This window comes from Diceros bicornis, unplaced genomic scaffold, assembly GCF_020826845.1.
Source record: "Diceros bicornis minor isolate mBicDic1 unplaced genomic scaffold, mDicBic1.mat.cur scaffold_565_ctg1, whole genome shotgun sequence".
Classification (NCBI taxonomy): Eukaryota; Metazoa; Chordata; class Mammalia; order Perissodactyla; family Rhinocerotidae; genus Diceros; species Diceros bicornis.
In genome coordinates, this window is record NW_026691435.1 from 1 (window position 1) to 14,823 (window position 14,823).

A 14,823-nucleotide genomic window follows, 5' to 3' on the forward strand; every position below is an offset into this window, starting at 1 on the left:
TATCTGAGGAAAGACTGGTAATGGAATATATGAAGAACTATTAAAACTCAACAGTAAAAAATTAATTCAACTAGAAACTGGACAAAAGACGTCAAAAGACATTTCACCAAAGAGGAGATACAAGTGGCAGATAAGCACATGAAATGATGTTAAACATCATTAGTCATTCAGGAAAGGCAAATTAAAACCACATGAGAGATCACTACACACCTGTCAGAATGGCTGAGGTAAAAGAAGAATGATAATAGCAAATGATGGTGAGGATGTGGAGGAACTAGTTTTCCCCTCCATTGCTGGTGGGAGTGGAAAATGGCACAGCTACTCTGGAAAACAGTTTGGCATGGTCTTATCAAACCAAACTTGTAACTGCCACTCAACCAGCAAACTCAACTAGTAGGCATTTATCCCAGAGAAATGAAAACTGTGTTCACACAAAAACCTATTCACAGGTGTTCGTAGTACGTTTATTTGAAATAGCCAAAAACTAGAAACAATCCAGATGTTCTTCAGTGGATGAATGGTTAACACACAAACTGGGGCCCATCCATGCCATGGAATACTACTCAGTCATACAAAGGACTGAACTACTGGTACATACAGCAACCCAGATGAATCCCCAGAGAATTATGCTGAGTGAAAACAGCCAGTCCCAAAAGGTTACGCACTATATGTTTCCATTTGTATATAACATTCTTGAAATGAGAAAATTATAGAAAGGAGGACAGATTAGTGGTTGCCAGGGGTTAAAGAGGACCTAGGGGTGGGAGGGATGTGGTTGTAGCTATAAAAGAGAAATGTGAGGGATCCTTGTGGGTATGGAAATATTCTGATTCTTGACTGTATCAATGTCAATGTCTTGGTTGTGATATTGTGCTATAGTTTTGTAAGATGTTACCATTGGGGGAAACTGGGTTAAGGATACATAGATTATTTCTGTATTATTTCTACCACTGCATGTGAATCCACAATAATCTTGAAATCTAAAGTTTAATTAAAAAATATACGTTAGATCATGCCATCCCTCTGTTCCTCCTCTGCTCCTCCTCATGTCCCTCATAGTATAAGGCACAGTGATTCTGAGCTTCACATGACCTGGCCTCTGCCTGCTCCTGGTCTCACTTCCTGGCACTCACCCCTGCTGAGTTTGTTTAACCCCATTGGCATCCTTGCTGTTCCTCAAACACCAAGCACATAGTCCAAACTGAAACTCATTCTATTTCCTTTTTTACTTTGGCTTCCAGGAAACTCAGATTTTGAGACCAGCAATGTTTAAATTCAAGTTTATGAAGCCCCTATCAAGTGCCAGGCCCTGTGCTAGGTGCTTGGGTGATGTCAGTGAACAGGAAAGGTGGAGATCCCTGCCCTGAGGAACCTTATATTCTGTCAGAGGGAGATAGGGACAGGAACAGGAATGGTAATAAAGGGGCCACTGGCATGTTGGGATTGAGGATAGGGCAGGGGAGGGGAGGTTGCAGTGCTGGCCATGGGAGGCCAGGGCTGCCCTCATTGAGCAGATGACATCTGAGGACAGGCTTGGAGCAGGTGAGGGAGTTAGTGGGTATCTGGGGAAGAGCATCCCAGGGAAGGGGACAGCAGGAGAGGCTAGTGTGGTGGAGCAGAGAGGAGGGCTGAGGAGATGGTGACTGAGAGCTGATGGCAGCTGGGCCAAGAGGCAGTGGTGGGCTGGGAGAGGGTGGGCAGGTCTGGTCAAGCCTTGTAAGCAGTGGGAGAATTTGGCTTCTACTCTGTGGGAAATAAGGAGCCATTGCAGGGTTTTGAGCAGAGCAGTGACGTGAATGGACTTCGGCTCTAACTGGACAACTCCGCCTGCTCTTTCGGGGGGCAAGGACGTAAGAAGGAGCCCATTAGGTGGTCATTCCATTAACTCAGGAAAGGTGCGATGGTGATGTGCACCAGGCTAGTGGGGACGTGAAGTGGCTGGATTCTGCATACGGCTGGATGGTAGACCTCACGGTAGCTCACAAACATAGACGTGTGAGGTGAAAAGGGAGGGGTGCTATGGGTGATTTTTGGCCGGGTAGTCTGGAAAGGTGGCATGCAGTGGTCCGGGATGGGGAAGCCCTCAGGTCCCCAGGTTGAGAGGGGTGAAAGGCCTGAACTTCTGGTTTGGACATGTCACGTTGGAGGTAGAAACAGGTACTGCATGTGACTCGGGGTTTGGGAGAGGGGACTAGGACATGGAGATAGAGGTTTGGGACTGCTGTGCATTTTGTTGGATGAATGGGCTTTCTTTTTTTTCTATTTTTTAAAAAATTTTATTTATCAATATTTTTTTTATGGGCAAGAGTCACCCTGAGGTAACATCTGTTGCCAATCTTCCTCCCTCTCTTTTTTCTTTTTTCCCTCCCCAAAGCCCCAGTACATAGTTGTATGTTCTAGTTGTACGTCCTTCTGGTTCTTCTATGTGAGCCACCACCACAGCATGGCTACTGATAGACGAGTGGTGTGGTTGCATGCCCGGGAAGCGAACATGGGCCACTGAAGCGCAGCACGCTGAACTTGAATCACTTGAACCATCAGGGCTGGCTCTGGATGGGGTTTCTGAAAGGGGCTACAGTGAGAGACAAGGACCTAGGACTGAGTCTGGGCCCTCTGATGTGAAGAGGTTGAAGAGAAGACCCTCTTCCTTGGAGCAACTGAGAAGAGCAGCTGATCAGGTGGCAGAAAGCACAGGGAGTACTGTGTGGGTGGGGTAATGGGTGTCAGACGTGGGGGACGCTCAGGGGAACACTGGCAGCAGGACTGGGCAGTGTAGACTGGCTGGGGCTCGGAAAAGGGCAGGCAAAGCCTGACTGGAGTGAGAGGAGAAGACAGCAATGACAGTTCACATGTTTTCCTGCAAAAAAGAATAAGGGTATGTGGTGGTGGCTGGTGGAGGAAGTGAGACCAAGAGCAGGAATTTTGAACATGCAAGACGTACTCGCTTATGTGCATTGTGGTCAGTGATCTTGCTGTGAACCAGAGGCTGCAACGGCCCCTCCTGTCCCCGTCCATCCACACTTCCTTCAACACAGGCACCCAGAGGGGCTTCAAGGGAGAGTGTCTGCAACCAATGAGGTAATCGGATATGGGAAGAAGGTAAACATGGAGACATAAAACACTGTCTAAAGGAAGGGCAGTCGTATTTGAAGTAATTTGAAGATTGACAGGAAATTCATAAAGGGAATATGGAGTTCCATGTACAACAGCAGGAGATTGCCTTATGCATAGCTTCCTGACCTCTGGAAGAACAGAATTTGCTGCTGGCAGAATGCCAAAACATGAAAATGTAAAAGGAATTGAATAGTCTCTCCTAAATCAATTTTGTGAGCCAAATGACCTACAGAGGGATGTGACGTAGTGCAGTTATGTGACACAGAGCGCCCCTGTCTGCTGAATACATTATGCCAATTGATTTTGGAGATAACCAAATACTGCTTTCCATTGGTTTCTGGGAGCCTGATTAAGGCTCCTTAGACAGCCTCCATGGAGGCTGTCTCAGGGAAGCGTGCCTCTTGTTGTGGCTTTGGTGAGCTGATTGTAGAGTCTGTCAGTGGGGTCACCTGGGCCGGGTGTGGAGGAAGGCCTGTGCAGGTGCTTCTCATTAGCACCTGGTTTTTGCTGTCTGTACAGCATGATTCTAGACTTTCTTCCTGAGTGTGAATCATTCTCGTGTGTAATGTGTTCTGGTGTCCTTCTCATGAACAGCCAAGTGCCATGGTTAACTTTGGAGAAGATGGTTATGTTGGTCCCTGGGGCAGAGCAGGGATGTTGCTATTTGCACTCAGTCCCAGGAATGTCTTCGACTTGTGGGTCACCTTGGCAAGCGCCTCTGTGCAAGAGTCTTGGGCTTTCCTGTGACAGCACAGTTAGCCCAGCACAGAGGGGCGGCAGACTGGCGGCACAGTGGGTAGGTGACCCGCCAGGGCGAGAACAGGCAGGGCTCCTCCCCAGCCGAGGTGTCACACAGAGACTTGTGTTGCCCGTCCTGAGCTCACACGGCTGGACAGTCCCCTTGTGCACACAGAGACAAGAGCTCCTCACTGCTCCTTAGGGAGCTTGGCAGTTAGTGGCTGTGTTTTTTCTTGAGATTCTTAGGATGACTGAGCACGTTTCCACTTGGTTTCACCATTTCAAGGCATTTCAGATCTTTCCTTGGCTGTGAGGTTGGCAGCAAAAGTGCCCACCAGTGTGGACCCACACTGGGAACATCTGGTCACCTATGGTTGCCACAAGCCAGGAATAGGCAAATGTTTTTTGTAAAGGTCCAGATAGTAAATATTTTCCGTATATGGGCCACATGTGGTCTCTGTCTTATATTCTTTTTTTTTTCCCTCAACCTTTTAAAGTCACAAAAACCATTTTTAGCTCATAGGCTATACAAAAACGGACAGTGGGCCGTGGTTTACTAACCCCTGCCATAAGCCCAGAAGGCAGAGATAAATGTTCGCTTGGCCTTAGGTTCACTAATTTGGTCCACCTAGAGGTGGGAGAGGCATAGACAGTGTCTACTGTTTGGACAGACCATTGCTTTTGTATGTGTGCATTTATATCATCATGAGCATCAGTCTTGGAAAGGACCTTCCATCTGTCTTAGAGACCCTCCCACATTCAGGACACCCAGTCACTGAGTAGTCACTTGCACCATTACATTAGCAGTGTTGTGTTTTAGAAACACCCACCTCATTACTGCAAAAATACCAGTTGTAATGAATTTCAGCAGCTCCTTTCTCCTGGAGCAGTGCTTCTCCACCCTAACTGCACATGAGAGTCCCCTTGGGGGCTTTTGCAAAACAACAGTGCTCAGGTGTCCAAATGGGTAAAGTCAGACCTTGTAAAGTCAGACCTCGTAGCATCTAGGAGATGGGTTTCTTCATTCTGTTGTGCACTGCCTGGATGCCCAGTTCACAGTGATGCCACTGACTATATGTCCCTCCTTGTCCCACCCAGTGTGAAGATGAGTCAACTGGGAATTTAAATGAGGCCTTCAGGGTGTGTGCCCTCTAGGCAGGCATGATGGAGAAGCTGATAGAATCCATGGTACCAGCCTTCCAAGGTAGAAACATCTCCAACAATACTACGTTCATGTTCAACTACTCGACCTTCAACACATCCCACCAGGTCCTGGACCAGCTCTTTACTAGGTGAGTGCCTGCGCTGCCCCAGCACAGTGGTGACTCTGCCCACTGCCAGCTGTGTGTCTTGGGAATGTCACTGCCTCTCTCTGTGTCTCAGTTTGCAGTCAACAGTGCCTGTTTACTTTCATTAAGTATTTCTTGAATGAGTGAATGAATGAATGAATGAATCAATCAATCAATCAAAGTGTGACTCATAACTAGAGGGCCTAAGTAGGCGACTCAGAACCCTTCACATTTTGGTTGGAAAAATTGACATGTAAAAGTAGCCATTCCACGGCCAGCCCCGGTGGCCTAGTGGTTGAGTTCAGGACGCTCCACTTTGGTGGCCTGGGTTCGGTTCCCGGGCACGAACCTACAATGCTCTGTTAGCGGCCGTGCTGTGCTGGCAGGCCACATACTAAAAAATGGAGGAAGACTGGCACAGATGTTAGCTCAGGGCAAATCTTCCTCAGCAAAATAAGTGAATCATAAATAAGTAACCGTTCCTTTGGGTGCAATTGCTGCATGTTCTCTTCCTGCCTCCCGTTGGATGACACACTGCCACGGGTCATCAACATGGGCCTCCAGAAAGCGCTGCTTTTCCCTCCAGAGCCTCCATCTGTTCTACTGCTACTGAGAAGACCCATCCTTCCTCGCAGCCCCATCTGTTTAAGCCATGAAACCAGCCCCCCATCTTGCACCTGTCACATGCATGTCTGCCAACTTGTAGATGGCACCCAGCCAGTGGGATGAGGCAGTCAGGGTCTTGTTTAGAAACACCTGTTTCACCACACTGGGTGTGGTGAAACTCTCCTGAGTTTCTGCTTTACACAGCCAGAGAACTCACCACTCTCCTGAGTTCCTGCTTTACACAGCCAGAGACCTAGGGGCAAGCAGTGGGGGATTATCTGGCTGCCTCTTCTCCCAGGTTAGGGAGACACTGCTGGTGCTGGGTGCTGGCTGAGTTCTGTCTCTAGGTTGGGCTCCATGTCGGTCACCAGTCAAGGCACTGTTCTCCAATCTGGACCCCAGTGTGGTGAAACAGGTGTTTGTAAACAAGACCCTGACTGCCTCAGGAGTTGGAAACAGAAGCAATAACAGTAACAACAGTGAACATCTATCGAGTATCTCTAAGAAGTGACTTACACATTCCTTCACCATCACCATGGTGGAAGATGTTATTATAATTATCTCATGTTAAAGACAAAGGAACTGAAGCTTGGAAATATTCAGAGTCAGCACTGTGTCCCATGATCCCCCTATTCCCCAGTGTAGATGTCCTAGTTCCTCCACCCATCCCGCAGAGACCTGGGTTCAAACCCATGGGCAATTCTTGGCCTGTTCACTTCACTTTTCTGATCCTCAGTTTTCCCATCTAAACAATGGGGATGATCATTGTATCTACCTCACGGAGGCTGCTGTGAGATTTAAATGATATGATCATGCATGAAAGTGCTCAGCAGGGTGCTTGGCCGTGGTCAGTGTTATTATTGGGCTGATATTCGTTGCAAGTGTCCAGAAGAGGAGAAGGAGGTGGGTGCTGGGGGTTGGTGGCCCCATGAGGTTAATGCTTTTCCCACCCCCTGAAACCCATGGAAGGAGATGGTAGGATTCGCTGGCAGGGATATGGGAGAGAGTGGGCCAAGTGTCAGTGACTTTTAGATGAAGGATTTGACACGGGAGCTCAGAGCCACCAGCTTCCAGCTCAGGCAGTGCTTCCAGTCTTCTCAACTTACCTCAAGCCGGTGACCGGCAGGAGCGGAATATGTCTCATAGCTGGCTGCCTCTGTAGAGCTTGGTGACCTAGAATAAAGGGTAGGGAGAGTGGGTGAGATGGAGGTCTCTTGGGGCTGAGGAGGGCCACTGGAGCCGGTGAAAGAACACAGGCCTTGGAGCAAGGGAGACCTGAGTTCAAATCCTGGCTCTGCCCCTAATTCACTGTGCGACCTTAGGCACACCACTCCCCTTTCTGTTATGTATAGCAACATTTTTCTTACTATAATATGTGGTTTAATTAATAAATTTAGATTGTTTCATGGACTATATTTCTTCTCCTTCAGAGGAAATATGGAAACATCAAAAAGAGTTAATTCAAGCCAAGACAACAGGGTTATTACATAAAACCATAAAATCTTTTCTTTGTTTTAATGATTTATGTAAAATAATATGTAAAGGATCTGGGACTATTTTAAGATTTTTTTTTTAAATTTTTTGTTTATTGCAGTAACAGTGGTTTATAACATTGTATAAATTTCAGGTGTACATCATTATACTTCTATTTCTGCATAGATTACATCATGTTCACCACCCAAATACTACTTACAACCCATCACCCCACACATGTGCCGAATTATCCCTTTCACCCTCTTCCCTCCCTGCTTCCCCTCTGGTAACCACCAATCCAATCTCTATCTCTATGTGTTTGTTTGTTGTTGTTATTATCTACTACTTAATGAGGGAGATCATACGGTATTCGACCTTCTGCCTCTGACTTATTTCACTTTGCGTAATACCCTCAGTGTCCATCCATGTTGTCACAAATGGCTGGATTTCATCGTTTCTTATTGCTGAGTAGTATTCCATTGTGTATATATACCACATCTGCTTTATCCATTCGTCCCTTGATGGGCACTTAGGTTGCTTCCAAGTCTTAGCTATTGTGAATAATGCTGCAGTGAACACAGGGGTGCATGTATCTTTATGCATTGGTGTCTTCAAGTTCTTTGGATAAATACCCAGCAGTGGAATAGCTGGATCGTATGGTAGTTCTATCCTTGCTTTTTTGAGGAATCTCCATTCTGTTTTCCATAGTGGCTGCACCAGTTTGCACTCCCAGCAGCAGTGTATGAGAGTTCCCTTCTCTCCACATCCTCTCCAACACTTGTTGTTTCCTGTCTTGTTAATTATAGCCATTCTGATGGGCGTGAGGTGATAATCTCATTGTAGTTTTGATTTGCATTTCCCTGATGGTTAATGATGTTGAACATCTTTTCGTGTGCCTGTTGGCCATCTGTATATCTTCTTTGGAGAAGTGTCTCTTCAGGTCTTTTGCCCGTTTTTTAATTGGGTTGTTAGTTTTTTTGTTGTTGAGATGCATCAGTTCTTTATCTATTTTGGAGATTAACCCCTTATCAGATGTGTGGTTTGCAAATATCTTCTCCCACTTGTTAGGTTGTCTTTTCGTTTTGTTGATGATTTCCTTTGCTGTGCAGAAGCTTTTTAGTTTGATGTAGTCCCATTTGTTTATTTTTTCTATTGTTTCTCTTGCCCGGTCAGACATGGTGCTTGAAAATATGTTGCTAAGACTGATTTCCGAGAGCGTACTGCCTATGTTTTCTTCTAGAAGTTTCATAGTTTCAGGTCTTACATTCAAGTCTTTAATCCATTTTGAGTTAATTTTTGTGTATGGTGTAAGGTAAGGGTCTACTTTCATTTTTTTGCATGCGGCTGTCCAGTTTTCCCAACACCATTTGTTGAAGAGACTTTCTTTTCTCCATTGTATGTTCTTGGCTCCTTTGTTGAAGATTAGCTGTCCATAGATGTGTGGGTTTATTTCTGGGCTTTCGATTCTATTCCATTGATCTGTGTATCTGTTTTTGTGCCAGTACCATGCTGTTTTGGTTACTATAGCTTTGTAGTATATTTTGAAATCAGGGAGTGTGATACCTCCAGCTTTGTTCTTTTTTCTCAGGATTCCTTTAGCTATTCAGGGTCTTTTGTTGTTCCATATAAATTTTAGGATTCTTTGTTCTATTTCTGTGAAAAATGTTGTTAGAACTTTGATAGGGATTGCATTGAATCTATAGATTGCTTTAGGAAGTAAAGACATCTTAACTATGTTAATTCTTCCAATCCAAGAGCGTGGAATATCTTTCCATTTCTTTGTGTCTTCTTCACTTTCTTTCAACAATGTTTTATAGTTTTCGGTGTACAGATCTTTCACCTCTTTGACTAAGTTTATTCCTAGGTATTTTATTCTTTTTGTTGCAATTGTAAATGGGATTGTATTCTTAATTTCTCTTTCTGCTACTTCATTGTTGGTGTATAGAAATGCAACTGATTTTTGTATGTTGATTAAGATTTTGTTTTTGTTTGGCTTTTCAGATGGTATAGGATAGTAATTGGGAGACGGAATTTTAGGTTTTGGTACATTTGCTAGTTTGACAATTTAGAATCTACTTTAAAGCTTAATAAAAGGCGCCATGGTGTAGTGACTAACTGCGGTTATCCAGGTGCTGGGATGTCAGCCTGCCTTCATTCTAATCTCTAAGTGGCTGTACACAAAGGAATTATCCTCTTCAAAAGTTTACTTTCTTCCTATATTAAATATGGGTAATAGCGTATCTACGTCATGTTAGTTGTGACATTTAAATGGCATAATTAATATAAACACGTAAAAGAATCTCTAGCACAAGATAAATGCTCAATATATGCCAACAATGATTCTGAAGTGGAACCTTAGGGGATCTCCTAATTCTATGCATATCCTTGCTTCAGTGAGAGGATGCTGTTAGCAGGGATATTCTTCTAAACTGTGAAGGAATATTTCACCCGTATAGTGCAATTTAAGGCAGTGCTTCTCAAATTTTGTTGTATCTGCATGACCTGGAGATCTTGTTCAAATGTAGATTCTGATTTTGTAGTTCCAGGTAAAGACTGCGATTCTGCATTTCTAACGTGTTTCCAGATGCTGCTGATGTTGCAGGTCCATAGGCATTTTAAGGCATATTGGGAATGACCCACCCATCCCTTTGTATCTTCCCCAATCTGTCTATCAGAATGATGGAAATTCTGCCATTTCAGATTCATTACTTTTGAACTGTTTCTTCATTTATCCAAATCTGAAATAGAAATACCACTGGTAGATCTGAGAATCACTTCCTACCTCTCTCTCTCGTATCAGCCAAATGGAAAGAAAAAGGAAGTTTTGATGGGGTTGATTTTCAACATGTGCACTTATTTTGAAAGAAAAGTGGTCCCTAGTAGGGGACTATATAATATAGCCAGTTGTCCTTGAATGGCTTCAGAAAGAAAGAGGAAGTTGCATAGAGAAAAAGAAGGTAGAAATTAATTAAATCAAACTATAAAACTTTGTCTGATTTTCTGTTTTCCCCATGCAAGGTCAAGAGGACAGATACTGTATTAACTTCTATTCCTGCCATTACTACAATTTATCAAATCTAACCGGCTTAAAACAACACCCATTTACTGTCTCACATTTCTGTAGGTCAGAAGTCCGAAGAAGCATGACTGGACTCTCTGCTCAGGGTCTCTCCAGCGTTGCACTTTCAGCTGGGGCTTGGAGTCCACCTCCAAACTCACTGATTGTTGGCAGAATTCATTTCTTTCTCATGCTTTCCATGTGGTCCTCTTTACCTTCAAATAAGCAATTGGCTATCAAGTCCTTCCCATACCTTTAATCTCTCATTTGCTTTCTGCTTCTAGTGAGGGAAAAATCTCTACTTTTAAGGGCCCATGAAATTTGATTAGGTCCACTGGATAATCCATAATCTCTCTATTTTATGATCAGCTGATTAGTAATTTTAATTACATCTCTAAAGTCTCTTGCCATGTCACGTAACATACTTATGGGATTCATGGGGGTAACACCGGTGGACAAAGTTCACAGGACTACCACAGGTTCTGTATTTTTTTTTTGAGAGAAAGCATGGACGAACTAGAATGAATGCACTGATTTATGTTCTAATCTTAGTTTAACTGCATGCTGATCCATTCGTATGAGACATATAAGTACTCCAAGTTTTTCCTTCACACATTTGAAAAAAGATTTTGTTTGAAAAAAACACCACAAACTTGGCTTGATTTATTAATGCTGTACAAAATCAAATTTGTAGAGAAACTTTATATTATTTCACATTCCTCCTAATGCCTATTGCAGAATTTTACAAACATCATTCACTAAATAAATTATTGAATTGCTGCTACATCTGAAGGCCATAAAAGGTCAACAACATAGTAGATAACATTTGTTTGGAACTTTATATCAGTCTTATAATTAAAAATTTAGATGAGATCTACTCTTTCCAGTAACTGTCTTTTGCAAGTGACAAGGGCATTTCTTGGAGGCATTAAATATTTTTAGTTGTTTGTAACAATTAGTCAACACTGTGATGAACTAGCGCTCTTGAGAAAGATAACTCAGTAACAAAACGTCAAGTTGGAAGACAACTGTTAACAGACTTACAGTCCACTCACGTATTATTCACTTTACTTAGGTCAGCTCACTGTGTCTGTGACCCGAGGAAGAACAGAGGAGTTTAGACAAAAACCAAGTATTTTCTAAAATAAAAAATAAAATTTCACTATAGTTTTGATTATAATACATAGAAGATAATGGCAACATAAACTGTGTGTTTTTTTTTTTGTTTTTTTTGTGAGGAGACCAGCCCTGTGCTAACATCTGCCAATCCTCCTCTTTTTCTGCTGAGGAAGACTGACCCTGGGCTAACATCTGTGCTCATCTTCCTCCACTTTATATGGGACACCGCCACAGCATGGCTTGCCAAGCAGTGCGTCGGTGTGCGCCCAAAATCTGAACCTGCGAACCCCGGGCCGCTGCAGCGGAGCACGCGCACTTAACCTCTTGTGCCACTGGGCCAGCCCCTTTTTTTTTTTTGTGAGAAAGACCAGCCCTGAGCTAACATCTGATGCCAATCCTTCTTTTTGCTGAGGAAGATTGGCCCTGGGCTAACATCTGTGCCCGTCTTCCTCTACTTTATGTGTGACGCTGCCACAGCCTGGCTTGACAAGCGGTGCGTTGGTGCGCGCCCGGGATGGGAACCTGCGAACCCTGGGCCGCTGAAGTGGAGTGCGCCCACGTAACCGCTGCACCACTGGGCCGGCCCCCATAAACCATGTTTTTTAAAGAAAAAAGTTATGCTGAACCCAACAACAGGGCATAATTTCCTTTTTTATTTAGTTCTAGTCTTCCTATAATTCCATGCACATTTTTCAGTTAGAATCACAATATACATAGAATCATATATTTACTTGTCTTCACCAAGTGTTACTTGGCAAACACTTTTCCATTTTTCTACATGACCCTATTCTGATAGTTGGCTGAGTAAGAGTCTATCAATTTCATAAACATGAATTCCTTAACTATTCTTCTATTGTTGGACAGTGAGATGACTATGTTTTTAGTAATACAAATAAGGCTGAATTTTTTGACATGGTCATTTCTTTTTTAAAATGATAATTTGTAGAAATTAGATTATTTTGTAATGGGATTAAACATTTAGAAAGAAATTGGACAACTATTTTGAGAAAGATCCCTGAGAATTTTTTTCAGAGGATTTATTGGATACATATCCTTTGTGGATGTATGTGGAAAGTTTTGTCTGAAAAGATAAGGCCACCCACAGCAAAGGTTTGTTTTAGTGCTCCATCTGTTTGGTATGTACTGTGTAGATTAGAAAAAAGTTCTGACCACAGTGAGACAGAATGTTTAGTAATACTTCTATCATAGTCTTCAATTTCTCCCTGAGTTATGCCTAACATATTCTGTCTCTCCTTATGCCTAACAAGATTGTGAACTTTGCAGACACCTTCCGGAAATGGAATCTACTTCTTAAAAATTAATGAAGATTAATAAACACATCGCATTCATGTGCTCCTTACATACCAGATAGCGGTTGGGATGTAGCAAGTGTGGAGAGGCACAGGGCATGTGGACGAACTAGGCTTGCTGTCTAATTCTCTGTAATGAAAGCACGCATCCCTGAATGGGGGTGTTTGCTTGTGTGCGTGAAAGACAGTTTCAAATACTGTTATACAAAAGTTTTATCTGCATAAAAATCTGTATTCACGATGTAAGGTTGGCATAACTGATTTAATGATGTACTCTTTACTTTAATTCCACTTTATAAGTTGACTTAATTTTTCATTTGTTTCATAATTTAACAACAGAGAGTAATTAATTTGAAAGGTAGAATGTGATATTTCGTTCAACTCAAAAATGACCCAAACCTATATTTTCATCAGTGCACTGAAGTTGTTTTTTATTATGTTTTTCTTTTCTAAACTAATTGTACTGGTTTTCTGTATTATTGCATTAGGAATTAATTATGTGTCATCTTGGAATAGTCTATTGTTATTTTTAGTATTATTAATATTGTTAACTCATAATTTATGTTTCAGTACTCTTAATGAAAAACTAGAGCATATAAAAATTAAGCCCATGTCTGCTAGCAATTAAAGATCTACTTAACATTTTTGAGACTCCAGAAAATAGTTTTAATAGGTGTTCACTAAGCTTCCTTCTAGTTTTAAAATCTTGACATCTGTAAATGCCTTTGACTTATTTTTCAACATGACTGTAAATTTCTTGGTGGCAGAGACTGTAAATTAAATGCCAGTGCCCAGCAAAGTGTCTTATATACAGTAAGTGCCCAAGAAGTGATAGTTGATATAGTCAGGGAATTAACAAATTGTTAGAGCAGAGCTTTTATGTAGACGTTATCAACTTTGTCACTTTTCATTCTGCTTTGGTTTCAAACCACTTTCTCTTCTATTGGCAAATGATTTTTAGACCAATGATTTCCTGATTGCTTGTCAATAATTTGGTCAGGCTTAGAGAAGAAAGTCGATGAGCTTTTTTCCCACTCTACCTCATTTTAAATATTCCATTTTCATATAAACATACAATATGAATGTCAGGTTTTTCTTCAGATAGTTCAGCCAGAACACATTTTCTTCAGGCAGTTTAGAAATTCCCTGTGCTCCTGAGAAAATTTGATACCAGAGTTGACTGTTTCTCTCTGTTACACGTTGGTGTACCCTTCTACCCTTCTATAAACATCTTCTATCTCACTGGCTTTTATTGTAGTTTCTACATTTGTAGAAGCTTGGCAAATGGGCATGTTTTATCAAAGCTCAGTGCTTGATTGCTGTTCTTTAACTTGTGTTTCCTAATGTGGATCATTTTTCAGGGATTACTCTAATCTCATAGAAATATGAGGATAGAAGTCTTAAGTGCCATAAAATATATATAGATGTTTCTTCCTTGAGACAATTTTGAACTAAATTTAAGCCCTATTTTAATACCTAAATATTAATATATTAATATTTCACTGACAATGTGCTGTCTCGTTTCTCCTCTCACCTGAGCACTTGCTTTATCTCTTCACCATCTCCACCATCTCCTCCCCTTCATCTTGATCCCAATCGTGGGCATGTCATATAAGACCAAAGTATGGTCTCTTGATCTCCTGTTTTACTTCCTGTGAGAGATAATCTTCTCTCATGCTTTCAGACTTTCATTTATAGAAATAATTTCTGAATGTGCTGCTGCTAATAATTAACCTTAAGTCTTACTTTCACTTGTGATGATAGGAAATCTTTAATGCAGGATCTTTGTCACCTCAGATTCATAATATCAAAAATGAAATTATCATTTTCCTTCACAAATGGAATTCTTCTTACATAATTTTGGTAAATGCTGTAGCTAATCTTTTTAGACTTTATGCTTTCCTTTTATTTAAATGTATTCAGTTCTCTGATGCCTGGTAAATAACTGGGAAGTGTGTTTGTTAATGATATCTCTTAAGATGTGAGATGGCAGTGAAGAAAGTTAAGGCTATCACATATATAAAAAATCCCAAGTATTTTAAAAGGATTATAACTAGGCTTAATTTCCTCACTTCAGGTCACACTTTACTGTAGGTTTCTCACTCTTTCACGGTAC

At 42.0% G+C, this 14,823-nt stretch overlaps 1 long non-coding RNA gene across 2 annotated transcripts in view; it reads left to right on the top strand.

The window, feature by feature from the left end:
* The first annotated feature begins 11 nt into the window (after positions 1-11).
* Positions 12-14,823, top strand: part of LOC131403209 (uncharacterized) — a 33,691-nt gene continuing 18,879 nt past the window's right edge. Inside the window, exons 1-2 of one of the 2 annotated variants that reach the window (XR_009219293.1) lie at positions 12-656; positions 4,951-5,144. This is a non-coding gene — a long non-coding RNA (uncharacterized LOC131403209). Of the gene's footprint in view, positions 657-3,003; positions 3,079-4,950; positions 5,145-14,823 lie in introns of those variants that run through there. The other variant, XR_009219292.1, reaches the window with a different exon arrangement.